This window comes from Rhinoderma darwinii, chromosome 8 (genome assembly GCF_050947455.1).
Source record: "Rhinoderma darwinii isolate aRhiDar2 chromosome 8, aRhiDar2.hap1, whole genome shotgun sequence".
NCBI classification, from domain to species: domain Eukaryota; kingdom Metazoa; phylum Chordata; class Amphibia; order Anura; family Rhinodermatidae; genus Rhinoderma; species Rhinoderma darwinii.
The window spans coordinates 14,070,268-14,097,885 of NC_134694.1; the positions used below are offsets into that span (position 1 = coordinate 14,070,268).

The window sequence follows — 27,618 nt, forward strand, 5'->3', positions numbered from 1 at the left end:
GGATCAGTCCTAGGTCCACTCCTCTTTTCTCTCTACACAGCTCCTATTGGACAAACCATCAGCAGATTTGGCTTCCAGTACCATCTCTACGCTGATGACACCCAATTATATACCTCTTCCCGTGACATCACCCCTGCTCTAATACAGAACACCAGTGATTGTCTGTCCGCTGTCTCTAACATCATGTCCTCTCTCTATCTGAAACTGAATCTTTCTAAAACTGAGCTCCTTGTGTTCCAACCATCTACTAACCTCCCTAAACCTGATGTCTCTATCTCTGTGTGTGGCACTATCATAACTCCTAAGCAGCACGCCCGCTGTCTCGGGGTTATTTTTGACTCAGATCTTTCCTTTACTCCTCACATACAATCACTTTCACGCTCCTGTCATTTTCACCTAAAAAACATCTCCAGAATCCGCTCTTTTCTTACGGAGGAAACTGCCAAAACTCTCATTGTTGCTCTGATTCACTCTCGTCTTGACTACTGTAACTCATTACTAGTCGGTCTTCCCCTCACTAAACTCTCCCCTCTCCAATCTATCCTCAATGCAGCAGCCAGGCTCATCTTTATGACCAACCGCTACACCAACGCCTCTAATCTGTGCCAGTCACTGCACTGGTTGCCCATCCCCTTCCGAATAAAATTCAAACTTATTACTCTCACCCACAAAGCTCTCCACAGTGCTGCACCTCCTTACATCTCCTCCCTCATCTCTGTCTACCACCCTACTCGGGCTCTACGTTCTGCCAACGACCTTAGATTAAAATCCTCCATAATCCGAACCTCCCACTACCGTCTCCAGGATTTCTCTCGTGCTGCACCCGTCCTCTGGAATGTGCTACCCCAGACAATCAGATTAATTCCCAATATCCACAGTTTTAAACGTGCCCTGAAAACACATCTATTTAGACAGGCCTATAAAATTCCCTAATCTGACTCCTTTTCATGGCCCTCCATTTAGATTAGTCATCAGAATAAGATTCCCTCACACTCCTTCTCTTCATGTCCGTCATACACGGATACTGGCTGGTGACCGGCTCATGCAGCTTTATGTTACCACCGCATGTGTATAAAAATGGCCGGACCATTGTACAGAACAAACACTATTACACTTTGTGTCTCCCTTATGTCCTCATAGATTGTAAGCTCTTGCGAGCAGGGTCCTCACTCCCCAGGTTTGAATTGTAAATTAACTTTGTCACTATGTAATGTCTGATATTGTTTTCATGTTCCCTCTACATTGTAAAGTGCTGCGTAATATGTTGGCGCTATATAAATAAAGATTATTATTATTATTATTATTAGGAGTGCAGTGTTATATTCAGGGGGACAGTGTATAGTACTATTATATTCAGGAGCGCAGTGTATAGTACTATTATATTCAGGAGTGCAGTGTTATATTCAGGGGGACAGTGTATAGTACTATTATATTCAGGGGTACAGTGTATAGTACTATTATATTCAGGAGCACAGTGTATAGTACTATTATATTCAGGAGTACAGTGTATAGTACTATTATATTCAGGAGCACAGTGTATAGTACTATTATATTCAGGAGCACAGTGTATAGTACTATTATATTCAGGAGCACAGTGTATAGTACTGTTATATTCAGGAGCACAGTGTATAGTACTATTATATTCAGGAGCACAGTGTATAGTACTATTATATTCAGGAGCACAGTGTATAGTACTATTATATTCAGGAGCACAGTGTATAGTACTATTATATTCAGGAGTGCAGTGTATAGTACTATTCAGGAGTACAGTGTATAGTACTATTATATCCAGGAGCACAGTGTATAGTACTATTATATTCAGGAGCACAGTGTATAGTACTATATTCAGGAGTACAGTGTATAGTACTATTATATTCAGGAGCACAGTGTATAGTACTATTATATTCAGGAGCACAGTGTATAGTACTATTATATTCAGGAGCACAGTGTATAGTACTATTATATTCAGGAGCGCAATGTATAGTACTATTATATTCAGGAGCGCAGTGTATAGTACTATTATATTCAGGAGCGCAGTGTATAGTACTATTATATTCAGGAGCGCAGTGTATAGTACTATTATATTCAGGAGCGCAGTGTATAGTACTATTATATTCAGGAGCGCAGTGTATAGTACTATTATATTCAGGAGCGCAGTGTATAGTACTATTATATTCAGGAGCGCAGTGTATAGTACTATTATATTCAGGAGCGCAGTGTATAGTATTATTATACTCAGGAGCGTAGTGTATAGTACTATTATATTCAGGAGCACAGTGTATAGTACTATTATATTCAGGAGTACAGTGTATAGTACTATTATATTCAGGAGCACAGTGTATAGTACTATTATATTCAGGAGTACAGTGTATAGTACTATTATAGTCAGGAGTACAGTGTATAGTACTATTATATCCAGGAGCACAGTGTATAGTACTATTATATTCAGGAGCACAGTGTATAGTACTATTATATTCAGGAGCACAGTGTATAGTACTATTATATTCAGGAGTACAGTGTATAGTACTATTATAGTCAGGAGTACAGTGTATAGTACTATTATATCCAGGAGCACAGTGTATAGTACTATTATATTCAGGAGCACAGGGTATAGTACTATTATATTCAGGAGCGCAGTGTATAGTACTATTATATTCAGGAGCGCAGTGTATAGTACTATTATATTCAGGAGTGCAGTGTATAGTACTATTATATTCAGGAGCATAGAGTGCGGCATCATGAGAATTTTATCTTTGCGGAAAGGTTGGAAAAGTGAGAAGCTGAAGACATCTGAGCGGCAAACTGCAGAAATGGGTCGTGGCCGGGAGAAGTCATCATCGAGGACCAAAGAAAAGAGAAAAAGAACGACTCCAATCTGATAAGTCATCACCGGTGGTGAGTCACTAAATGGAAATGTTTATTCTCCCTGTGACTGATCAGTACTATCGTTCTTTTTTTGTGAAACAGCTCCCAGCATATCCTTACCATCATTCAGGCTATACTGGGAGCTGTAGTTTTATGCCGTACAAACTTATATGACAGGGGTTAAACTGAATTTGCAAATGATCTTTGTACTGAGCTGCATTTGTGCTTCTGCTGTATTTATGTACTGAGCTTGGTTCTGGAGTTATATACATCATAACAACCAAGCTCCATACATATAAACACCACCAAAGAGAAGCTCATATCATATATACAACTCCAGAACCAAGCTCAGTACATGTATACAGCTCCAGATCCAAGCTCATTACATATATACAACACCAGAAGAAAGCTCAGTGCATATATACAGCACCAGAACCAAACTCCGTACATATATACACCAGAACCAAGCTCAATACATATATACAGCACCAGAACAAAGCTCAGTACATATACACTACCGTTCAAAAGTTTAGGTTCACTTAGAGATTTCCTTATTTTTGAAAGAAAAGCACAGTTTTTTTCAATGAAGATAACATTAAATTAATCAGAAATACACTCTATACATTGTTAATGTGCTAAATGACTATTCTAGCTGCAAACGTCTGGTTTTTAATGCAATATCTACATAGGTGTATAGATGCCCATTTCCAGCAACCATCACGCCAGTGTTCTAATGGTACATTGTGTTTGCTAACTGTGTTAGAAGGCTAATGGATGATTAGAAAACACTTGTGCAATTATGTTAGCACCGCTGTAAACAGTTTTGCTGTTTAGAGGAGCTATAAAACTGACCTTCCTTTGAGCTAGTTGAGAATCTGGAGCATTACATTTGTGGGTTCGATTAAACTCTCCAAATGGCTAGAAAAAGAGAGCTTTCATGTGAAACTCGACGGTCTATTCTTAGAAATGAAGGCTATTCAATGCGAGAAATTGCCAAGAAACTGAAGATTTCCTACAACGATGTGTACTACTCCCTTCAGAGAACAGCACAAACAGGCTCTAACCAGAGTAGAAAGAGAAGTGGGAGGCCCCGCTGCACAACTGAGCAACAAGACAAGTACATTAGGGTCTCTAGTTTGAGAAATAGACGCCTCACAGGTCCTCAACTGGCAGCTTCATTAAATAGTACCCGCAAAACGCCAGTGTCAACGTCTACAGTGAAGAGGCGACTCCGGGATGCTGGCCTTCAGGGCAGAGTGGCAAAGAAAAAGCCATATCTGAGACTGGCTAATAAAAGGAAAAGATTAATATGGGCAAAAGCACACAGACATTGGACAGAGGAAGATTGGAAAAAAGTGTTATGTACAGACGAATCGAAGTTTGAGGTGTTTGGATCACACAGAAGAACATTTGTGAGACGCAGAACAACTGAAAAGATGCTGGAAGAATGCCTGACGCCATCTGTCAAGCATGGTGGAGGTCATGTGATGGTTTGGGGTTGCTTTGGTGCTGGTAAAGTGGGAGATTTGTACAAGGGATTTTGAATAAGGAAGGCTATCACTCCATTTTGCAACGCCATGCCATTCCCTGTGGACAGCGCTTGATTGGAGCCAATTTCATCCTACAACAGGACAATGACCCAAAGCACACCTCCAAATTATGCAAGAACTATTTAGGGAAGAAGCAGGCAGCTGGTATTCTATCTGTAATGGAGTGGCCAGCGCAGGTCACCAGATCTCAACCCCATAGAGCTGTTGTGGGAGCAGCTTGACCGTATGGTACGCAAGAAGTGCCCATCAAGCCAATCCAACTTGTGGGAGGGGCTTCTGGAAGCATGGGGTGAAATTTCTCCCGATTACCGCAGCAAATGAACAGCTAGAATGCCAAAGGTCTGCAATGCTGAAATTGCTGCAAATGGAGCATTCCAAGACCAAAGCAAAGTTTGAAGGAGAAAATTATTATTTCAAATAAAAATCATTATTTCTAACCTTGTCAATGTCTTGACTATATTTTATAGTCATTTTGCAACTCATTTGATGAATATAAGTGTGAGTTTTCATGGAAAACACAAAATTGACTGGGTGACCCCAAACTTTTGAACGGTAGTGTATACAGCACCAGTACAAAGCTCAGTGTATGTGTGTGTGTGTGTGTGTGTGTGTGTGTATATATGTATATATGTATATATATATATATATATATATATATATATGAGCACCAGAACCAAGCTCAGTACATATACACACCAGAACCAAGCTCAGTACATATACACACCAGAACCAAGCTCAGTACATATATACAGCACCAGAACAAAGCTCAGTACATATATACGGCACCAGAACCAAGCTCAGTACATATATACGGCACCAGAACAAAGCTTAGTACATAAATACAATACCAAAACCAAGCTCAGTACATATACACACCAGAACCAAGCTCAGTACATATATACAGCACCAGAACAAAGCTCAGTACATAAATACAATACCAAAACCAAGCTCAGTACATATACACACCAGAACAAAGCTCAGTACATATATACAGCACCAGAACCAAGCTCAGTACATATATACAGCACCAGAACAAAGTTCAGTACATAAATACAATACCAAAACCAAGCTCCGTACATATACACACCAGAACAAAGCTCAGTACATATATACAGCACCAGAACCAAGCTCAGTACATATATACAACATCAGCACAAAGCTCAGTACATAAATACAACACCAGAACAAAGCTCAGTACATATATACAGCACCAGAACAAAGCTCAGTACATAAATACAATACCAAAACCAAGCTCAGTACATAAACACAGTGCTGAGCTTGCTCCTGGCTCCATATCTGTGCATTAGCCGGGAGAGTTGTCGCGGCTTACTGCGCACGCCGCGCTGTCCTCCACCCTTCTCACAGTTCACAGCCTAACTAAATGGGCTGAGCACGCTTAGGATATTAAATGTGCGCATATAGGTCTATACGTAATGGGTGAGTTTAATATAATGAGCGTCTGACAGTTCTTTGCATCAAGTATGGGTACCCTTGGCCCTCAATGTGCTTGAGGTATAAAAACATCTTACCTGCCAGCCTGGACCGTGGCATATAAGACTGTGCCTCTTAGTGGCTACTGAGAAGAGTTGCTGTGGCGGTGTTTGACATTGGCCACGCACACGATAGGAACATAGCGGTCTGAAAGTAAAGACGGGTTTTGCCAACACGCCTGTATTTGTAAGATCTATTCTGCGACACATGGGGCCCTACACAATCCGAGGCCTCAATCTTACATGGTCCACCCTCCAACGGACAAGCATGAAAGTGTCTGCATCCACCAATATTTGATCTGAAAAGACAATATAATTATTATTAGGACTCTCATGTTTCTGTGGTCCGTTTAGTGCGCCAAACAATGGATAACATATTATAGGTAGATAAGTAAGGATTCCCCTCGCGAGGGCACTGCAACTCCATGGTACTACCGTCCTCCTTTTCTAGATGAGATGGATTGAGATTGTGGTGGAGGGGGGCAAACAAACACTGGGGCATTTATGACCTACACTATGTACACCCCTGCGTTCTAATATTACTCATTCTCTTTTTGTCTGTGCCCCACACTGACAGCCATAATGCCCCGTAAAAGAGCCGGGTGCAGTCCCCTCGTGACATTACCCGCTACAGTGCCCCATAATAGTGACAGCCACAGTGCCCCACAGTGACAGTTATGGTGCCTTCATAACAGTGACAGCCATAGTGCCCCATAACTGCTGCGTCAGTCAGTCTTCCATTAACCGTGCTAACCACAGCTTCCTCATAACAGTTCCAGCCATTATTCCCCCATTAGTTATAGCCACAATGCCCCCCATTAGTGTTAACAATAATGCCCCAGTAAAATAGACAACCACAGTGCCCCCATTAGTACCAGCCACAGTGCCCTAATAAGTGCTATGACTGGATAAAGTGCTATGTCTTCTTTTTTGTGGTACGGACCAAACAAAATTGGCAATTCATCGCCCAAATCGGAAGACTTGGTGCCCGTTTTAGCGAGTCCAGTATAATTGACATGCAGTTGTTTCCTCTCTTCTTACAAAACAAGATGAAGGTAAAACATTAGAGGCGCCGTTCAGCCGTACCCCGGAAAGCATTGCCGCACTGCACATTATATCTGACATTTTGCTGTAATGATCCCTTTGGTGGGCTATTTGATGAATGAAACAGACAGTGATTCTGAGAATGCGAATCATAAAATCTGGAATTAAATCGGCCCCGAACAGCATTTACAAAGTTATTACATTATTCCTCTCTTTTTGTTATGTCTTTAGGGTTTCCAGAATTCATGTTAATACAATAGAAACCTTATTAATAAAGGGAACAAATCAAGGCTCCAAATGAATAGATCTACATCATCCCCTTTAGACACCCCCATAACGTCTTTGATATTTGTGATTAGAAGAATGGTTACATGTTCTAAAAGCTTAACCCCTTCAAGTCCAGTAGGAGGAGGGAGCTACAATCAATATACCTGCAGCACCTCTATAAAAAGTGATCAAAAAGTCTGATGTACCCAAAAATGGTGACAATAATGACAGCTCGCTCTGCAAAAAACAAGTTCTCATATCGCTCCATCGACGGAAAAATAAAAAAGTTATGGCGAAAATGTATATTTTTTTTTTACCAATAGGTTTTTATTTGTAAAAGTCGTACATAAAAAAAAAACATATCAATTAAATATCGCCGTAATCGTATTGACCCGCAGAATAAAGTTAAATGTAATTTTTACCACCGTAATTGCCGTAACAAAACCAAAAAAACTGGAGCAATCAGTTTTTTCCAATTCCACCGTACACATTTTTTCAGTTTCCAAGTACATTATATGGTACTTTAACGGCTTCCTTTAAAAACTTCAACAAGTTCCGCAAAAAACAAGCCCTCATACGGCTATGTTGACTGAAAATTAAAAAAGTTATGGCTTTTGGAATGCGGGAGGAAAAAACTAAAATAAAAAATATAAAAAATGGCTGCGGCGGCAATTGGTTAATGAGTTCAATGTATAAACAGTATACAGAAAGCTCCTTAGCTCCCTCTTGTGGTGACTATAGACATCCAGAATGTTATCGTTTCACTCCATCTAAGGGATTTGGAGCTCTGTATTAGTAAAACCGAGCCCATATAAAGATTTATTAACAAATGAATCAGAACTGAACATATTTTTTTGAAGTTGCTGGAATGATTATCCGTTTTCGTACAACCCACCAAAAAGGAGAATAAAAAAATATAACATTCGCATTCTAGACAATAAAAAATATAACATTCGCATTCTAGACAATACGACTTTAACCAAAAATCAAGGTGTAAGCATAGCTGTGTTTTCGAGCAGGCAATGGGAATTGAACTCGGGTCTTTCCAGATGTATATTCTTTCCAGATGTGGGACCATTTGAACTTGTCAGCATTAACGCGATGTACGGGGAGAAGTGCGAGGTCTCTATGTGTGATGTTTGCACAATGCTCTCCTTCTCTCACATGCAAATCCTCAGCTGCTCCTACAACTGTACTTTTGTATTTTTTTTCGACTGCACCTAAAAATTTATCTTCTGCTCTCGACATTTTTTTTTATATTTTTTTCAAGGATAAATAATAAAGTTTCTGGGAACATACAAGCCCTACCATGCCCCTTCCCCTCCCTGTTAGGAGCCCATGAGAATACATTTCTGCCTTTCTCAGATTCGGCTCCTCCCTCCTTCCCCCACAGAGATCTGACTAACATGCTGGGGAACTAGTTGCCAGCTCAGCTGGAAAGGAATTTAACCACTTCGGACCTTGCAACAGTAAAGTGATTGGAGGGAAGAGAAGCCGGGACTCTTCTAGCTTTTGTTGGACGGGAGGGTTTGATGGAATAAGTTCACAGCGAAACCTCTTCACGTTATGAATGCCAAATAGAGTATTTACAGTCTCTTTCTGCGTGAGGAGATGTGAGCCGGCAAATGTGCACGCTCAGAGTATAGCATACAGGGAAATGTATTGATCTAAACAAATCCGGATCTGTTTCGACACAACTTGGATCCAGATCTTCGGTTTGAAGCTGCAGTATAATTTATTGGTGGCTTCAAGGTCTTCGTCGTAGGCTGGAGCTAGTCATGAGCTGGTAGTCTGGTGGGATAACCGATATCTCCTTCGATGCTGTAGGAGCAGAAGTGTACGGTACAATTTTAGGTGAGATGTGAACATCTCCACCTATTTGTGTTTGCACATGCTCAGTTTTATGGCACTCCAACAGCGCGTGATCGTCTCCAAATAACGACTAAACATAGTCAACATATCAAAACGATCTATCAACTGTAAATGACCAGAATTCCACCAAAAAGTTTCGATTCATCTAATCTGAGGGGTTACCTTAAGTTGATATTTCATCGTCACCAAGTCAACTTCTATAGAAATAATATGTCCTTGCCTTCCTGTTTACTCAATATAGTTATTTAGTGCTAAGACTCATGGGCATATGTACCAAGGAGGTAGCCCATGTACCTGCTGTAAGGCCCATGGAGAGAGAGGGGGTGCAGCCCTGGTTGGTCTCATCCACTTTGCTAATGGGTCATAAGAACCGGTGTGGAATTCTCCTTCAAAAAGGACATGTGGTGCTAGCAAACATGGGTATGAAAAATGCATGGAAAACTTAGCCATATAATGGAGGCCTAGTCTAATTTTTGCTATGGTGTCCCCTCTTTTCTTTCTACTCCACCGATGAGACTATTGCTCTATGAAGTTGCTCAGGGGTAGAGCTGAGATTTGGGGCTGGAAAGTAGGATACATAGAAATAAGGGCTCATTCGGACAAGCGTATATGTAGTCTGTGTGAGTGCCGTTGAAACAACGGCCGTGACACGGACTCATGTACTTCAATGAGGACATTGTTTCAACTGAGTTTGTGAAGGGTCCGTAAAAAAATAGGACGTCCTATTTTACTGCGTGTCACACATCCCTCCATAGACTCTAGTCTTTGGGGGGTCCGTGACAAAGTGCCCCGCACGGGTGCACCTCTGATGTGAAAAACTGCAGTTTTTCACGTCCGAGGTTGGCTACGCTCCTCTGAATGTAGCCTAGGGTTGTCCCACTATAGGGAAATCCCATGGTGAAGTTATTCTTCTTCACCAGGCCATAGATATTGGAGAGAGGAGTACCAGCCCTAAGTGATCACATCCTCTTTGGTACTGGGTGGCAAAAACCTGTGCACAACCCCACTCTACGAAGGGGGTGAGGGACTGGCCCAAGGGTCATGGAAAAGGGTGTGGTGGGGTAAATAAAAACCAAGTCCTTCTGTCCTGGGTGGAAAAATGTGTCAACATAATGGAAGGCACATTTTTTCCATATATGTTGAAGGACTTCTAGATCATTTTAGATGGAAATGTTCTTCAAGAAGCTCTTCCCTCCTGAAGTTCCAACCGTCACTAACATAATGACTACAATAGTATTACATGTACGATATCTACATGCCTGTCAAATCGCAGCTTTATGTGACGTTACCATGAAAGGACCAGCATCAGGAACCTTACGCTGCGTACTATGTCTTCAAGAATGCAAAGGACTTTCACAAGTAAAATATCCTCCAGACAAACAAGTTCCTATTGCAATTAGAATTGGGTGGAAATAGTTGATGTTGTCACAAGGAAATAGTTCACATTGTCATAAAAAAAACCCTGTAGGTGGGAACGTAGAACCGGCTGAAGACGACCATTTTATGAGGTTGCTCAGTAAATATCTTGTACAATGGACGCTACCTATTTACGAGTATCGTCTGGATCTGGGCTATGGGCTCAGTTATTTGCAGTGACTCACGAACAACCACACATTTAAGTGTTGTGCAGAGAAGAAGAGGAAACTTTTCACTGCTATGACTTCCATTTATTGAAGGGGTTCCGTCTTTTTTTTTTTTTATTTTTTTCAGAAACAGCGCCACTCTTGTCTTAAGGTTGTGTCTGGTATTGCAGCTTATCCCCATTCAAGTGAATGGGACTGAGCTGCAATATTGAACTCAGCCCGGAGATAAAAATGGTGTTGTTACTGGAAGACAACCCCGATATAGTGGCCTTAGAGACATTAGACAAAGTTGGCTGTAATAAATTCTTCTGAAGGTTTAGACAGGTGAAATTTTTACTCCAATAGGTATGTCCACGTCTTTCCCCAAACATATCTGACAAAAAATGGTTTGAGAAGGTTAGACTTTTCTAGTCCTTGTTTAGAAGTGGCTAATCCTGGATTTGACAACCAATCGTGAAATATAAATTATGAAATAGGGCATGCGCTCTTGTTTTGTGTATGGAGATGACCACCTTTAACCAACTTCCATGGCTGATCATAGTCTGGTAGGTAGTTTGTTGTTTGTGAGGCCTCTCTGTAATGTCTATGGTCCGCTTTAGTGGGACATGTCCATAATAAGGCTCATAAGTCCTTCATAGATGAATCAATGGTTCCGATTAGAATCCAAAATGAGTTTGCAAGCCAATTTAGAGATCTAGATGTGTCCCTCACTCATCCTTTACAGTCAAAAAGGATAAAAAAAAATTACTCAAATGATTTGTCTACTTTGGAAAACCTGTTTTCATATGGGATTAAAACATTACTGCTAAACAATGGGGCTTTATTGTCTTCATACTGTTGATAGGCTGTGAACATCACAAGAATAGATGGTCTGTCCTTCAAGGGCATTTGACACAGGCCTGTCCAAAATTGTGCACCCATTCAAGGGTTGCAAGAAGCGTCCATGCATTTTGGAGTACTTTGTTTTCTACTTTATGCAAGTAAGAAGCCAATTACTGAAGGTATGAAGACCCAAGTAGGATGTAAAACCCCAATGGAAGACAGCAGGCCAGTTTTAGATACATCAATTCATGTAGTACTACAGGGGTGTAGAGTGTATTGCTTCATAACCAGGCACATTTGACATTCGAGAGTCTAAAAAAGCTGGATGACAACTGCTTTGGGAGCTATGATGGTAGCCATATGTTTTTCACTTGGGTAGCCAGAGATGGAATAAACAGCGGTACCCAGAAATTTCTGAGCCCCATACAGCCAAGGAGTCTGGGCCCACTCATTACTTAAGAGGGGGCAATGGAAAGTGTCAAGACAGGGGCCAGGGGTAAGACAAAAACTGGCAGTGGCTCTGTGGAGGGGCAGGGCAGAGACAAAAGGTGGGCAGAGGCTTTGTCACGGGGCAAGGTGGAGAGACTAGGTGGGACTCTGTGGGGGAGGAGGAGAGCGCTTTAGGAATGGAAATTAGCAGAGGTAGGAGGGATTCCAGTGGGGGAGATGCTACCTGACAGGGGCACTGTGGAGGTGCAGAGGGAGATAGGTGCTTAGGGGCTCTGTGGGAACCAAGAAAGAGACAGTAGGTGTTTAGGAGTTGTGTAGGGAGTGCAGCATTAAAATAGCTGCTGCTTGTACAGAGCACAGTCGCCAATATTCAGTGCTGGCTGCTGCTCTGGCTCATGCAGGCTCTAAGATCTCCCACCGCCGTGGCACACCAGGACAATATCTCCACTTCCTCTGCACATGTGGCACCAACGTCACCTGCGTGGTCCTCAGACAATATGCCAAAATTAATTCAGACCCCAAACCTGAACCCAAAATTTATTTAGCCCATATACCAAACACTAAAATTGATTTAGGCCCTAGACCAGACCCCTAAATTAATTCAGATAGTAGAACAGACCCCCTAAAATATTTAGACACTAGACCCCTAAATTATTTAGACCCCAAAATTAAAAAAAAAATTGGACTCCAGACTAGACTCCTATGTACTTGCCAGCGCACACTATGTCCTGATGCTGGCCAGCATGATCACCCTGTGAGCAAGGTCCCAGCAGTAGTTACGTTGGAGAAAAGAACGGGCCCAATTACATTGCAGGGCCTGTTCCTTTCTCCAAAGTATCTACCGCTGGAGCCCTGCTCAAAATTTCTAAAGTTATTAAGTTGTGCTAGGGTGAGGGCAGGCGAACCCCTATTTCTTATCTTTGTGGCCGGACCCCTGCCAGCAGTACCTACCATACTGCCCTGATGGTGGCCCTGGCTGTATTTAAAAAAATATATGAATAGAATTTTTGGGAACTTGATTAAAGAAGATGATTAAAGTGATCTGGGTGCCCAGGTATTAAAATTCATAGGAATATATGGCAATGATGCACATTAATGAGTGATCCAACTGATCTGAGGGCTCAGGGACCCCTATGGCAATGTGTCTTAATGCCGAATGGTCAGTCTGCCCCTGTTGATCGTTGTTACCCAATGGTGAGGATATTCTGATATTTCTTATTAATGAAAAATACTCTTAAAAACTTCTGTAGCCATTTTGAAGTTACAATTAGAGTTTTACAAGATTATCACACCACAGTTGGACAGCAATCACAAGCTCTTTAAACGCCACCAACCACCTACATGGACCATGGACTGATTATTTACCTCTGTCAGAGCCCCTCACAGCTATCAGACCACCACCAACCAGACCACAAAACTGCTAAAGTAATCAGAAGGCCTTTGATGGGCAGGGGGCCTTCATTCCTCACCCATAGGTATCTGAACTCCAAACATGCTTTGAAACTTGAGCCAGAGGGGGGTGAATGTTTATGGAGGCAGTGAGCAGACACCATACACTCCTTCCACCACCTCCCAAAATTCCTCTGCAGTTTATTGTTCACTTTGTATTACCTTTTATGTGAGGTGAGTTTTATACTACTTGGTTTGAGCTCTACTTGAAGCTAACAATGGTTCAGAGCTAATATATAGGTGGCTACATTACCTTTTCAAAAAATTCCTATTGAGGCCTCTTTAAGAGCATTTTTAATTAAATCCAAAAATATCACCAGTTAATATACATCATCGAGTTTCCCAATGTCATTCTTATATCTGTTCTTCCCCATTAGTTTTCCAAAAATAGCTGCAGCCATTAGGATTGGTTCTCATACAGCCATGGGATGGCCTACCAAATCTGGGATCATAGGCTGGCCATACACATTCGAAATTTGTCAGCTCATTCAACGGTGAACTCTCTCTCTTCTAACCCCCATAATTGTGTATATTGGCCAAGCACGCATGTTTATTTCAATGGGGAGAATGGAAACAGAAGCAGCCAGGCTCCTGGTAGGGTTCATCTCATGGGGGGAACAAAAGATCGACATGTTCAAATCGGGGGACGATTAGGCTGCTCTCATATACATTAGGTTATTATAAACAGTAGGTTCGGCCAACTTTAATCTAATATCTATGACTAGCCTAAAGGGAAGACCGGTCCAAAGGCCTCTTCATACATCTCCCCCAATGAGTTCAATCTCAGATTTAACAAAACAACAAACCAAAAACAGTGAGTGATCATATTAATTCCAGTGAAGATAAAGGTTGTCACCCAGTTTCTCCAGTCCCCTGAATGGGAAATCATAATCAAGAAGATCCACCATTCAGGAGTCTGAAAAAAATAAGTCGCAGTCCCTGTGGGAGCTGATCACCATATTTATTGTGCAAGGGTTCCGTCGACTACAGTATTGATTCCGTCAAAACGACGGAACCCTTGCACAACTGAGACAAACGGAAACATTGGCACCGGATCCGTCACCATTAAAATTAATGGGGATGGAAATGGAAACCTATGGTTTCCGTTAGTGTCTGTCAGGGCTACGTTCAGACGGAACGTCGGAACAGCGCTAGCGCAGATGTGAACGAAGCCTAAGCTTGTTGGAAGAGGACAACCTATGGACTATGACCATGTTCACCAGTGAATTTTTGACTCTAGGTGGAAGAATTTAACACGACCTGAATCTAACACATGGGTTATATTCGTGAGATTGGTCACAAGGACATATTGCGAAACAAAAAATTCTAGAGAAAAATCTTTAAACACCAGAACTGACTCTGGAGTTTAGGGAGAGTTGGTGACAATACACATGAACCCGACAATTTGCATGTTGATAGTGGTTCTGAAAGCCGCAATGAACAGTGCTGATCCTGTAAAAATTGGGAGGGTCAAAATAAACTCCCATGGGGCAGATATGCAAAATACCACATCTGAATTCCACTGACTGATTTGCATAGATCAAAATAAGAAATAACAGTAATGTCTATTATAGAACGACTTTTTTTTTTCTTTCTACCCAGTAACGAATACATTCACTGGTACAGAACAAACATGTTTGGTTGTAATTGATGGTAATAGGTTCTTACAGAGCTTGCAATTAACTAAGGATTAAAAAGACATCACGTTTTTAAAAATTTTCAATAGAAAAAAACAACAAAATACGACTATAAATGACAATCATTAGGCTAGGCTTCCACGGCGACATTTGGTAGCTCACGGATAATTTTTAACACAATTCGCATGCGACTGTTGTACAAATTGTGCCCCAATAGGAAAATAATAAAGGGGTTATCTCATCAGAAAAATCCCCTTTCAGAATTGAGCAGCCAGAATTGAGACTGAACCCACAGCAAACCTTTTGAGGTCATGAACAAGTTGCGCCAATACTGCATCCAAGGCCGCCATCAGTAGTATATTCGCACCTTACAGATAAATAGTTAATGTCCCTTGGGCTCCTTTATGCTGTCTTGGGCCCGATTTGTTTAGTTTTGGTTTACACTTGGGGGATTACATAATCCTTTTCCATTTTTATGGTTGTTATCATTTTTCCCACACATCATGGCCCATGGATCTATGGGTTCTATACCACATATTTGGTGGGTCCTTGTAGAATGGGGAAATAGAAGACTTACAGAAAAATAATTGGTGTGGTTCCCTTTTTGTACACATTTGCTTTGGCTGATGATATCGGTACCACCTATATGGCGGCCTTGGCTGTGTCCAGATATCTCTGTGGATGCTTATGGTACAAAAATTCCTACCAGTTAGCTTGGACATCACACTTTCCTTTTACGTACAATTTTCCTGAGAATTGTAACCCCCCCCCCCCCCCCAGAGTTGTAGTTTTTTCTTTTTAATTTATTACAAATATACAAATTTACACTAATGTGCAAAGGTTTAGAAAAAAAAAAATTGGTTTTCAAAACTTAATTGATGGATTATAAATTGACCAGAAATTATGGTCAAAAATACAGTGACAATATCATAGCGTGCCATTTCTATTTCATAAAACCTTTTACATCAGGGAAATTTCAGCCCATACTGTAACTTTTTCCAGAGTTGGGGCTTTTTTGTAGTGTATTTTCTTCGAACTTATGATAACACTTTTCCCAAAAGAGCTCAATAGGGTTGAGTCAGGGGCCTAAATAGAGGGGAGGGGATCCCATAGCACTGATTAAAATGGGTCTCCCATCTGGTACTGCTACATCACATACCTAGCCACCTTGAACCGGAGGCATTGGTGTTTGTTTGCCCCCAATCTCCTTTCCATGGTCCTTGGGTTGATCCCCCATCCTTGTTTTCTCGTGTTGTACAGACTGTGGACAGGGGGGGGGGGGGCGTTCTCACCCCCATCTAACATTTCATCTTGTACATTTGTTTATTTGGGACTGCCAATTTTTTAACAAAATCTAATTAATGTTGGGAAAGGGAGGTAACTAGTGCTTTGGGCACCACAAAACGTAGCTTAAAGGTGGTCACTTTTATAGTCCTTCAGTCTTTTACTACAGATGGTATGGAAGGTAAAGGGTAGAGATAGGTTGGAGTTGCGCTTTATAAAATCCTTCACACTATTGTTCACCTGTTTATTGGTAATGTTTTTTTGTCTTTTTTATTTTAAATGCTTCTTATTCTCCAGTATAAAAGCACAGAACCTCTGAGGTATTGACGTGGTACCAATGAGAAACATAATTTTCCTTTTATTTTATAAATAACAGTTTAAACAATAATGGAAAATTTGTAGATAAATACAGTCACAACTCTCGCATGTAATAGAATGATGGGGGACAACCCCAGGAAGGGGGCCATTTTTCAGAGACCCCAAGTGTCAGTGTGTCATTGTTCTCAGACCCCAATTTTTAGTGCATCATAGTTCTGGGACCCCAGGTGTCAGTACATCATTGTTCTCAGACCTCAAATCTAAGTGTGTCATTGTTCTGAGACCTCAAGTATAAGTTTATTATTTTTAGGGGTGTGACATTTGTCTGGGACAACAAATGTAAGTGTTCCCTTGTCCAGAGACCCTAAATGTCAGTGTATCATTGTTCTGAGGCCTCAAGTGTCGGTGTGTAATTTTTTTGGAGACCTTAAATTGTCAGTGGGTCATTGTTTGTATACCCCAAGTGTCAATGTTTTGGACCCCCAAGTGTCAATGTTTTGGACCCCCAAGTGTCAATGTTTTGGACCCCCAAGTGTCAATGTTTTGGACCCCCAAGTGTCAATGTTTTGGACCCCCAAGTGTCAATGTTTTGGACCCCCAAGTGTCAATGTTTTAGACCCCCAAGTGTCAGTGTCATTGTTCAGGGGCCCAAAGTGTCATTGAGCCATTTTTCAGAGACCCCTAGTATCAAAGTGCCATTGTTCTGGTACCCAATATGTGAGTTTGCCATAGAGACCCTAAATGTCAGTGTGTGATTGTGTGGAGATCGTTGTGCATGGGTTCCGTAGTCGACTATGCTATTCATCCCGTCAAAACGACGGAACCCTTGCACAACGGAGACAAACTGAAACCATTGGCACCGGATCCGTCACCATTGAAATTGTGATGGAAACGGAAACTTATGGTTTCGGTTTGTGTCAGTCAGGGCTCCGTTCCGACGGAAAGCTCAGACGGAACGTCGGAACGAAGCCAAAGGTGGTTAAAAAAAAAATAGACAAAAAGGTAACACAAATCTAGTGAAATCCTATAATCGGACCCGATATAATGGCTGTGATGATAGTATGCTACGGTTAGTGTAAATTACTATGATGCACGTAAAACCAACCGGCTTTATACATACAGACACACTCTTTCAAAGACTATTATATCCGAGGTAATCACATGTTTAGGGGAACCTGCCCCAACACATAATTTATTTGGTATTTGTATGGCTCATTCCTGAAATGACAGGAAAAAATAGGTGACTTGGTGATGGCTTTTGTAGAAAAATATAGGTAAGAGAACCCCTGCCCGTGCAGACTATTGTAATATAACAGAATTGGAATTGGTTATCCTGATACGTTTCATTGAACAAACATATAGTGGGTTTTACAAGCTTAGGAAATTCACAGGGTTCCTTCTAAAATAAACCGTGAGGTTTTATTGTAAACTGAGGTATATTCCATAAAACGCGCTGGATCATGTCTACCATGAACAAAAATCATTATATTATCCTAGTTTTATCTTACTTAGCGTTGGTGATAACATCAGGATGACTCTACCTTCCATAATCTTCATGTCAAAACCATGTGAGGACGACCTCAAGGAAGTATATGATTATTTGTCAAGACTTTTGGGCTACGACGTAGTACAAAAAGTGGGCTACAAACAATTTAGACCATTCAGGGCCATTTCAATGTTGACTCGGCCCACTAATAAGGCCTCATGCACACCAACGTGTTTTTGCGGCTGCAATTCACCCACAAACTGCAGGTGAATTGCGGACCCATTCATTTCTATGGGCCCAATCTCACGACCATGGTTTCCACGTACCCTGCATTGGCGGGAAGCCCGTACTGCAAAAAGATAGGACATATCATTATACGGGCCGCATTTGCGGTCCGGGCTCATTGAAATTACTGTGTGCGTGGTCCGTGATTTACGGGCGGCCCACAGATGACTCCCCGCGGCCGTCCATGCACTCGGCTACGGTGCATGAGGCCTTAGTCCCAACCTTGCCCCATATTGGGACAGAAGGACCCACCAGTAGAAGAGAAGGGTTACAGGATTCATGGATCGGTTTCCACCTGTGTTGTTTTCTGGAGTTACCATGCCTATGTGGAGGCTAAGTACTGTGGAGGTTCATACTAGCAATATGGTGATAGAATGGAGCCCACCTGAGCTGTAGCCCTCCTCTCATGGGCCCCATGCCCATACCAATTTTTTAACCCACATGGGCAAATATTATTAGATCATAAAAATATTCATGGGGCAAGGCTTTTAGAGAAAAAGGAGTTGGTGGTATGGAATTGGACTTTGTTGGGGCCACTAAGGACTCCTAAGCTATGGCTAAAGGGATGACATGTTGCAGTAGATTTTCAGTATAGTGCATTTGGTGTGGTGTCCTACTCTACATACAACACTTATCCTAAACGGGTTTGGACAATCCCTTGTTGTTAGAAGGATGCCCTAAAATAAGTTGATCAGCTGCAATATGTAGCGGGAATCGGCAGCAAGTGTTCGGTTTCCCTGCAGCGCCACCAGAGGGGAAGTTAAGCACTACACGGTGCCTTTTAAAATCAATGGGCTGTCCATATAATGATGGATGTGTTAGGTCCTCCAGAACGATAGATGCTTTGTAGCTTCTCTCTGCTAATAGAGAAGGGTCTTGAAAGAGGGGGGGATCCGCATGGATTATCAGGATGGTCTTCACAGAAGTAGATTCAGCATAAACAGGTTTTATGCAAATATAGGTCAATCCTTGCGTAACGTAAAATTATTCAGCTGTCATTGGGTCAATATCTCATAGTTTTATGATCTCTGCTTGCGGTCAGTGAACGGCTGTGAATTGACTCATGCCAATCATGAGACCTATGTGGTACACATGACATGGTGCTCACTTTTCTATCTCACGGTGAGGGCTGCAATTTTCTATAGACGACAAACTGATGTTTCACGTAATTGTACGTTTTTGTATTGTATAGGTTACAATTTATCATTTTTAGACAACCTCTTAATAGCCAGCAATTTGCTGTAAAATGAGGGGATGTGTCGTTATACAGTTATTTATTGTGGAATTATTAGCACTTCATTATTGAAAACTGATGGATAAATCCATCACAGATACGGACACAACATTTCCCGTGCTCGCTGCCTGCCAGGATCAGACATTCTCCGGCCAAGCAGAATCGCAACCGAAATATCTCGGTTAAAGACATTTCATGTCAAAAACTCTAAACTGATTAAAGTTGAAAGCTCGGTTTCCTTCTTTTCATCACAGAGCGAAGTCAAAATCTGCTCGGAAAGATGCTCTCCCCCCCCCGTTCCCAGCGCTCCGAAGGCAGCGCCTGCATCCATCCTGCTGTGTCCCTGCATTTTAATTACTACCTTATTAATATTCATGAGCACAGGCACTCAAGAGGGATTGCAGTCTGTCATTCTCTCTCCTTCTCCTTGTTGAAACTTTTTTTTAACAGTTGGTGGTACAATACCCTATGTTTGTTTATGCAACTGTTTAGGATATCAATGTGTGCTAAGGAGAATGGACAAAATACGTCAACGCCGCTAAGTCGGAGAAATTAAACGTACAATGACCTCATATACTTGAACGTTACGAAACCGTGGTGTAAGGCCATGTTCAATAACTAATATTAAACGGTATTAAAAATACCACACCAGCTAGATGGTACATATTAAGCCATGGACGCCGCGGTATGTGAGTGGTTCAGCATTATTCGGGGATGGGGGGTGGACCCGCTTATAATTGTTTGGGTAAGGTGACATCACACACTTCTAGGACTGCTAGTCCTCTTTTGGTGCCCAGACTTTGGGTTTGTCTGGGTATGGTTAGATATGGTCATACCTGGCAGCTGATTGTTGGTAGGTTGAGTGTAACGCTGGGCATCAACATACCAATATGATGCCATCTATGATTAGTGGATGTTATGTAGCAGTAGTTTCAGCTGCCAGGGAGAATTATTTTGAGTGGCTGTTTGGGTGGACCTGTGCTTCAGGTGGGTACCATAACTGGTATATTTTTCAACCATACTTATCATGGTGTGGAAATAGGGGCCACAAATGAGATTGGCTTTTAGGGAACATGGGTTTGGAGATGTACCTACTCCTTACCACTCCTAAAATTGGTCCTTAAATGGGTAGTCAAGATTTTTACGCAGAAACAGTGCCACGTCTGTAGATGGGCTGTGTCTGGTATTGCAGCTAATGCCCATACAAATAAATCATGCACAGTCAATGGACAAAAGTGGTGATGTTTCTGTGAAAAAAAGCTGACTCCTTTCTTCTAATCCTGCATGACCCCTTTAAGCACTTGTATTTTTGGATGGTGGTCTTCGAACATTGTGTGGTTATGAGTAGCTTTGATATTCTATAAGTATAACTGGACAAGACTCCCTCATAGAAGTATTATCAGTCTTAATAGCTCAAAAAACCATTCCGACTCTTGCATTACCCATATTGGAAGTTATTGGTCTGATTACAACTTACATGGGAAGAGTTTCCAGATATTACTGGAGAGAATGTTACAGCCAACCAATGGAATTGATTTCCTATGGCAAAAAAAGTAATCTCTTAAAATATACATGGACCATTGGTACAGAAACTCCATATTGGTTGTGTTGGCCCAATTATGGTTTCTTTAAGACAGATGTGGTGGAGAGCCAAACCTAGTTTGTACAGTAGGATCAGAAGCAGGCCGAAGTCAGTAAAGTTAAAATGTCTACAGCTAATACTACTAAATTCTGGACCACGCAAATTCCAGATTGTTAAAGAAGCACTTTAGCTATTACATTTTTTTTCTTATAAAGTGCAGCATAGGCTATTATTAAAGAGTAATGTAGAGGCTCTTGTGTATACCTTGTATATTCCCGTTTTAGTTCCATTCATGGGTTGTCTGCCATCTTGGATCCTTCTTCCCCTCTGATGTGGTTCCCCTAATGCAAACTACATTTCCCATGATGCTTCTGGCTTTGCAGAGAGGGCGGAGTCACCTTTCACTGCACTTGATCTACGCGGAGTTCTATCTAAGTGCAGCAAGTGATAGATCAGTGACATAGAACTTCTGTCCTCACACTGCAGAGTCTGAGTGTATCCTATGTGATGTAGCTTCAGCCCGTTACCTCTGCCTCCTGCTAGTTATAGGTTTCGCCACGTCTGTTTTTACACAGGAGGCAGTGAGAAGCAGCATCTCATAGAAATACACTAGACTTTGCACACAGTACATGCAACACATAGTATAGACAGTCGGAGTGAGGAGAGGTTTATAACTCTGCAGCTAATCATTGTATTCACTCACATATTATAACACTGCACTCCCTTAGATAAGGCAGAAATAATCTCTTCAGCAGCACTATATGCATGGAGGGACATACAGAGCGACAAAGAGGGTGGAGCTTGGAGGGGAAGAGTCTCAGAGCTGCCAGGAGGGATTTGATTGGTGATGATGTATATTCTTATAGTTCACAGGAAGTCATCTACACAGGGGAGAGTGACCTCCTGTCTACACATGAGAGCGTGGTGTATTCTGGTAGTCAGATTGAGATCACATGACACAGCTGCCCATAATGAAAGGGCTCAAAATGTACAGATGCAACTGAGCTGGCAAGAAACAAATGACACTGCTGGAATATTGCTGGTGAGTTAGCATGAGATATGCAAAAAAATAAATTGTTAGCGTGCTTCTTTAAAGTTTTTTTGGGGGAAAAAGCTAATCATATCTAGAAGTGCAGCATGCAAATGGGTGGGACCTACAGCACTGTTCATCCTGATATTCAAGTGTCATGAATAGATTACCAGAACTTCAATGAAGATTGACACGCAGGACCGAGGAAGTAGCTTATTCAACTGATAAGTACTTGCGGAGCTTGACTTATCGCAGCGCCTCACCCTTTGCCAGCTCCCTAGCCCCAACGAGCACCAGGGTAGCTACTAGTCCTTACGACAGTGGCTGTGGGCTACCCAAGGCCACAAACTAATTCACACAATGCATAGTGTGGAAAAGTCCCCTCACCGGCTAAAGGCTGCCCCGTAGATTAATGGGTAGCTTGTAACCTTAGGGTCGAGTGCGCATGGGTGTTGGATTTCTTGGAGGAGTTGCCCTTTAAATAACACATAATTTCTGTTAAAATAGATTGTACAACTAATGTAGACAGTACCTGGAATTATTTTATGAAGAAAATGTCCTACAGGCTAAGAAAAAAAGCTCCATAGAAAATGATATTGTTAGATGTAGACGCCGCAGGCTCTTGCGTGACGGGTTTTGGTGGAGAGATCTGGTTGAACACAAAATTATCAGCTAATAAATGGAAAAAGGCTGAAGTGGAAGAAGCCTGGTTTGGAGATATGCCTAAAGATGAGATGCTCCCGGGTCAGACACACGATGATGTATGATCGTCTATCAGGAAGCAGAAGAACACACTATAGCGCAGAGAAAGGATTCCAGTTTTACACGATCATATAAACTTTTTGCTAAAAATACTAAAATGTGAAATAATTTTGGTGCCAATAGCAAAACCTTATTCCAAGTTTAGAAACAATGTATGGAAAATCCTGAAATGTGGAAACAAGTTCAGAAGCTTTATGCTCCTCTCTAGATACGTAGATACCATGGAATGTTCTATAGGCTGAATATATTCCAGAGAACACCCAAAATATCTACTGCCACTATAATAGGTGCAGTTTGAAAAGGTTTTTGAGGCATCGAGGCAAAGCTGGCAAAATATCCAATACCCCCTAAGACAACTCGCAGATGATCACGTTGTTTATTGGGGATGTTATTGATCTGGTCCATGGTGTGCAGTGATTTGGAGATCAAGACTCTGGTGTTTCAATAAACAAGTCCCCATTGTTGCGGATAATGATAGTCTCAATTGTCCGATCACCAAGTCTTCGAGTCCACTGGTTCAATAAGGCCAAGTACCTGGTGTCTTGCGGTGTAGTGCAGGTCTGGAGTTTGATGTAGATGCCTAGATCTCCGCTTCTCCCTGATATGGTAGACACATGACAATGTCCCCCTCAACTAGGGCAGTGTGGCTGGAATACATATTGGGAAAGTGGGCACTCTGACTGGCACACGTGGGGGGGGGCAGTCTGGCTAGTACTTTTATAATGGAGCTATGGCTGACACTTATGCGGGAGCTGTGCCTTGCACTCTTATAAGGACACTATGGTTGGCACTTTTATGGAGGGCTGTGTTGGCACTCCAATAGGAGCATTATGGAGGGCTGTGTTGGCACTCCAATAGGAGCACTGTGGCTAGCACTATAATGAGGGTTCTGCGGCTGACCCTAAGGGCAATGCGGTTGATATTTTTTTGGGGCACTTTGGGGACAGCGCATTGTGCAAGGCTTGTCTTGGGCGTCAAAAAAGCTTACCATGCCCGTGGTGTCTTTTTCGATCCATTGTGTCAGTCCTTGTCGGTTATCTACCTCCTCAATCCTATGCTGCGGAAGACATTTTATAAACTTATTGTCTTATAATAAGTCTTGCAATAAGTCTTTCACAATGGTCACATTAAGCTTAGATGACTACATAAAGATCGTACAGAGCGGCTGTCATCTCACAGCAGTTTTAATGTTCTGTAATCTGTACAAAGGCGTTAAAAATTCTCCTGCCCATCGCAGTATAGAAAAACATCATAATGACCCCCTGAAATATTACATATTGAAGAATGCTGTACACAGAACTTATATCATTTGAAATTTTTCTATCTCGGTTATAAACTAAAACACACATACTATGGTCAATGGCGTATCATCATAGGGCGTTTTGGGCGGCCGCCCGGGGCCCCGAAGTAAAATATAGTTTTGTCGTGTTTTTTGCCACAAAAAAACCATGACGAAACGGCAATGTATATGTCCTGCAAAAGGACCTTTAGACATAAGGTCACATGACCTCATCTCTGAAGTTCCGCAGAGACCGCAGGTCCATGAGCAGCAGCGAGACTCCACAGAGAAGACTGAGGTGAGCTGCTATGTAAGTATAAGGGGCTGGATTTGTTTAAGGAGTCTGTATTTAGGGGGCCTGGTTTTGGGACTGTATTTAGGAGGTCTGGTCTATATTTAGGAGGTTTGGTGTCTGTATTAGTTTAAGGGGTCTGTATTTAGTTTGTCTGAGGTCTATCAGTTTAAGGGGTTTAGGGTCCGTACATTTAGGGGTCTGTGTTAGTTTAAGGGGTCTGGGGTCTGTATTTAGGGGGTCTGTATTAGTTTGATGTCTGGGGTCTGTATTTAGTGGGTCTGGTCTGGGGTCTGTATTAGTTTATGGGGTCTTTTTATGGGGCCTGTTCTAGGCTCTGTATTAGTTTAGGGGTCTTTATTTAGGGGGCTGTATTTAGGGGTCTGGTCTGGGGTCTGTATTAGATTAGGAGGTCTGGTCTGGGGTCTGTATTAAGGGAGTCAGGTCTGGGTCATTATTAGTGTAGGGGGGTCAGGTCTTGGGTCTGTTTTTAGGGGGTCTGTATTTAGGGATCTGGGGTCTGTATTAGTTTATGGGGTCTGTATTTAGGGGGCCTGGTCTAGGACCTGTATTAGTTTAGAGGTCTGTATTAGTTTAGGAGGTCTGGTCTGGGGTCTGTATTAAAGGAGTCAGGTCTGGGGTCAATATTAGTGTAGGGGGTCTGGTCTGAGGTCTATTTATTTAGAGTTCTTGTTCTGGGGTCTGTATTTGTTTAGGGGGATCTGGTCTGGGGACTGCAATAGTTTAGAAGGTCTGGGTCTGTATGTATTCTATCATCTAGTCTGGGGTCCAATTGTATTAGTCTGAGTAAAAGGGGTTGTCTGGTCACATCGATAGGTCATCAGTATAAAAAACGGTCTGTGCCCGGACAACCCCTTTAATGTATGGTTCTGGGCCTTGGTGTCTAAATTTGTGTGTTTCTATAGAGGCTGAAAATGGCTGCAGAAGTGATGGGCAAAGATGTCTCATCAGGAAAAGTCGCCATAACGGTCTGTGTCAGATGGAGTAGAAAAGAAAACTGCTTCCATCAGAGAAGACATCACCTGTGAGTCACTGGATCTATAGAGGATCTGTCCCCTCTCCTGACATGTCTGTTGTAGGAAATCCTTGTATTCCACATAAAGTCTTTGTGTACCAAGGATTAATAGACAAATGCGTGTTACCATTCCCATTGTCAGGAGGATGGGTCCCTACACAGTGTGATACTGTCAGCGATGGTTGGAGACTGTCAGTATGTAGGGACACAGCCCTTTGACAAGGGAAATCATAGCAACCATTTGTCAATGCTCACACAAAAAGGTGGTGTACACTATAGAAGCGGCGGTGGGGAAGGGGGGCCCAAGTTTGTGGAACAGCCCGGGGCCTATGGTCTACTTAATCCACCACTGACTATGGCCCACTCAGACGTTGGGAAAACATCCCAGCTCTATACTGATATGTCTTTGGTTTGAGGAATACGAAGTATGACCTTAATGATAACTAAATTACTTTTGAGTAGGTGAGATCTTTCTACACCCATCGTTGGTAAGAAGTCTAACCAAAAATTTACCATTATTTTGGCCAAAATTGATTTAAATATAATCCCTCTGGCTGATTATCTGATTATGTAGATGTAAGAAAAAAATGATCAATCTCGAAAAGTTTATTTTGATCGTAGTTGCCGCTACAACTGTAGCATGAAAAAAAAAACACATTTGGGCAAAATAAATGTCTTTTCTTTTACCCTTTTCTGGTATTTGCTCCCATTTTTCATTAATTAATTTTTTTTAAAATAAAATAAAGGGTCCATGTTCCCTTCAATATTACCGAAAAGTGATATTGAAGAGGGTACTTCAGGTACAAAAATAATTTCTATAGAAATCTCTTGAATATAGTATCACCCAGGGACCGGCCAGAGGAAATTATTCTGAGGGCCCAACCTCCATCTACACAGAACATGTACACGTCCACTTTTAATTGCATCATAATCTTTGTTCTTGTTGCACACCAGTGTTATACATAGGAGAGGGTGAAAGGAGACAATTCCCTCCCCCCCCCATTAGGGTGCGCTCACACGTGGCATACTTGCATTCTATTTCCACAGCATAAAAATATAAAACGAAATGTTTGCCTATTGGAAAAATATTCTGCAACTCAGACAGATTTCCCTAGTTCTTGCATTGCGGAATATATTTCCCATAGGCATACATTGTAAAGTTTTCCGCAACGTATGTTAACACTGCAGAAATACAAAGCACGTATTAGGGCTCATTCACATGAACGTGAATCTCGCCCGTGTGCACTGCATTGAAACAATGCAGTTCCTCTGGATATTCCTGCACTGGCTCGTAGCAAATGGTATAGGACCAACAAGGGCTGGGCCCACCTTACTACATGGGCCCCATAGCAGCTGCATGATCCGTTTCTATGATCCGTTTCTATGAAATGTATGCCCTTAAGGCCCTTTTACACGGGCCAATGATTGGGCAAATGAGCATTCATATGAACACCCATTCCAGAACATTGCCCAGTGTAAAGCTAATGAACGAGCAAACACTCAATCATCAGCTGATCAGCTCATTTATGCCGCCAAAAAATTAGTTGCTAGCCGGAGATGTGCTGCCGACATAATGGAAATGTATGGGGGAAAGTAGTAACGATCGCTCATCCCCATACATAACCAATCATTGCTCCTTGTAAAAGGCGCAAACGATCACAGATCGACGAGCTGTCTCGTTGATCCGCACTCCTTTTTCCAGCCCATATTGGGCCATGTAAAAGGACCCTTAGTTGCACATAAAGGACAAATCATCAATAAGATCTAATAGGTAAATTATTAATCAGCCCATAAGAAATAGACCCTAGTGGTGAGTGATTGTCTCCAAAGTCAGCTCCAAATGGGGTTGTCTTCTGCTGACCTATCATTGTGTCCAAGCCTGGACCCATTAGAGGATTCATTGGTATTTTGGTGAGCCAGTACACCCATATTAAATAATTCTCAAAATGTACCGGACTTGTGTTAAAATATTGATCGTTGATCCCATCCGTGCAATGGTAA

General features: G+C 41.9%; 1 long non-coding RNA gene across 1 annotated transcript in view; it reads left to right on the top strand.

The window, feature by feature from the left end:
• Positions 1-2,823: 2,823 nt before the first annotated feature.
• LOC142659258 (uncharacterized) overlaps positions 2,824-27,618 on the top strand; it is a 139,047-nt gene continuing 114,252 nt past the window's right edge. The window contains exon 1 of the long non-coding RNA XR_012850294.1: positions 2,824-2,895. This is a non-coding gene — a long non-coding RNA (uncharacterized LOC142659258). The remainder of the gene's footprint in view (positions 2,896-27,618) is intronic.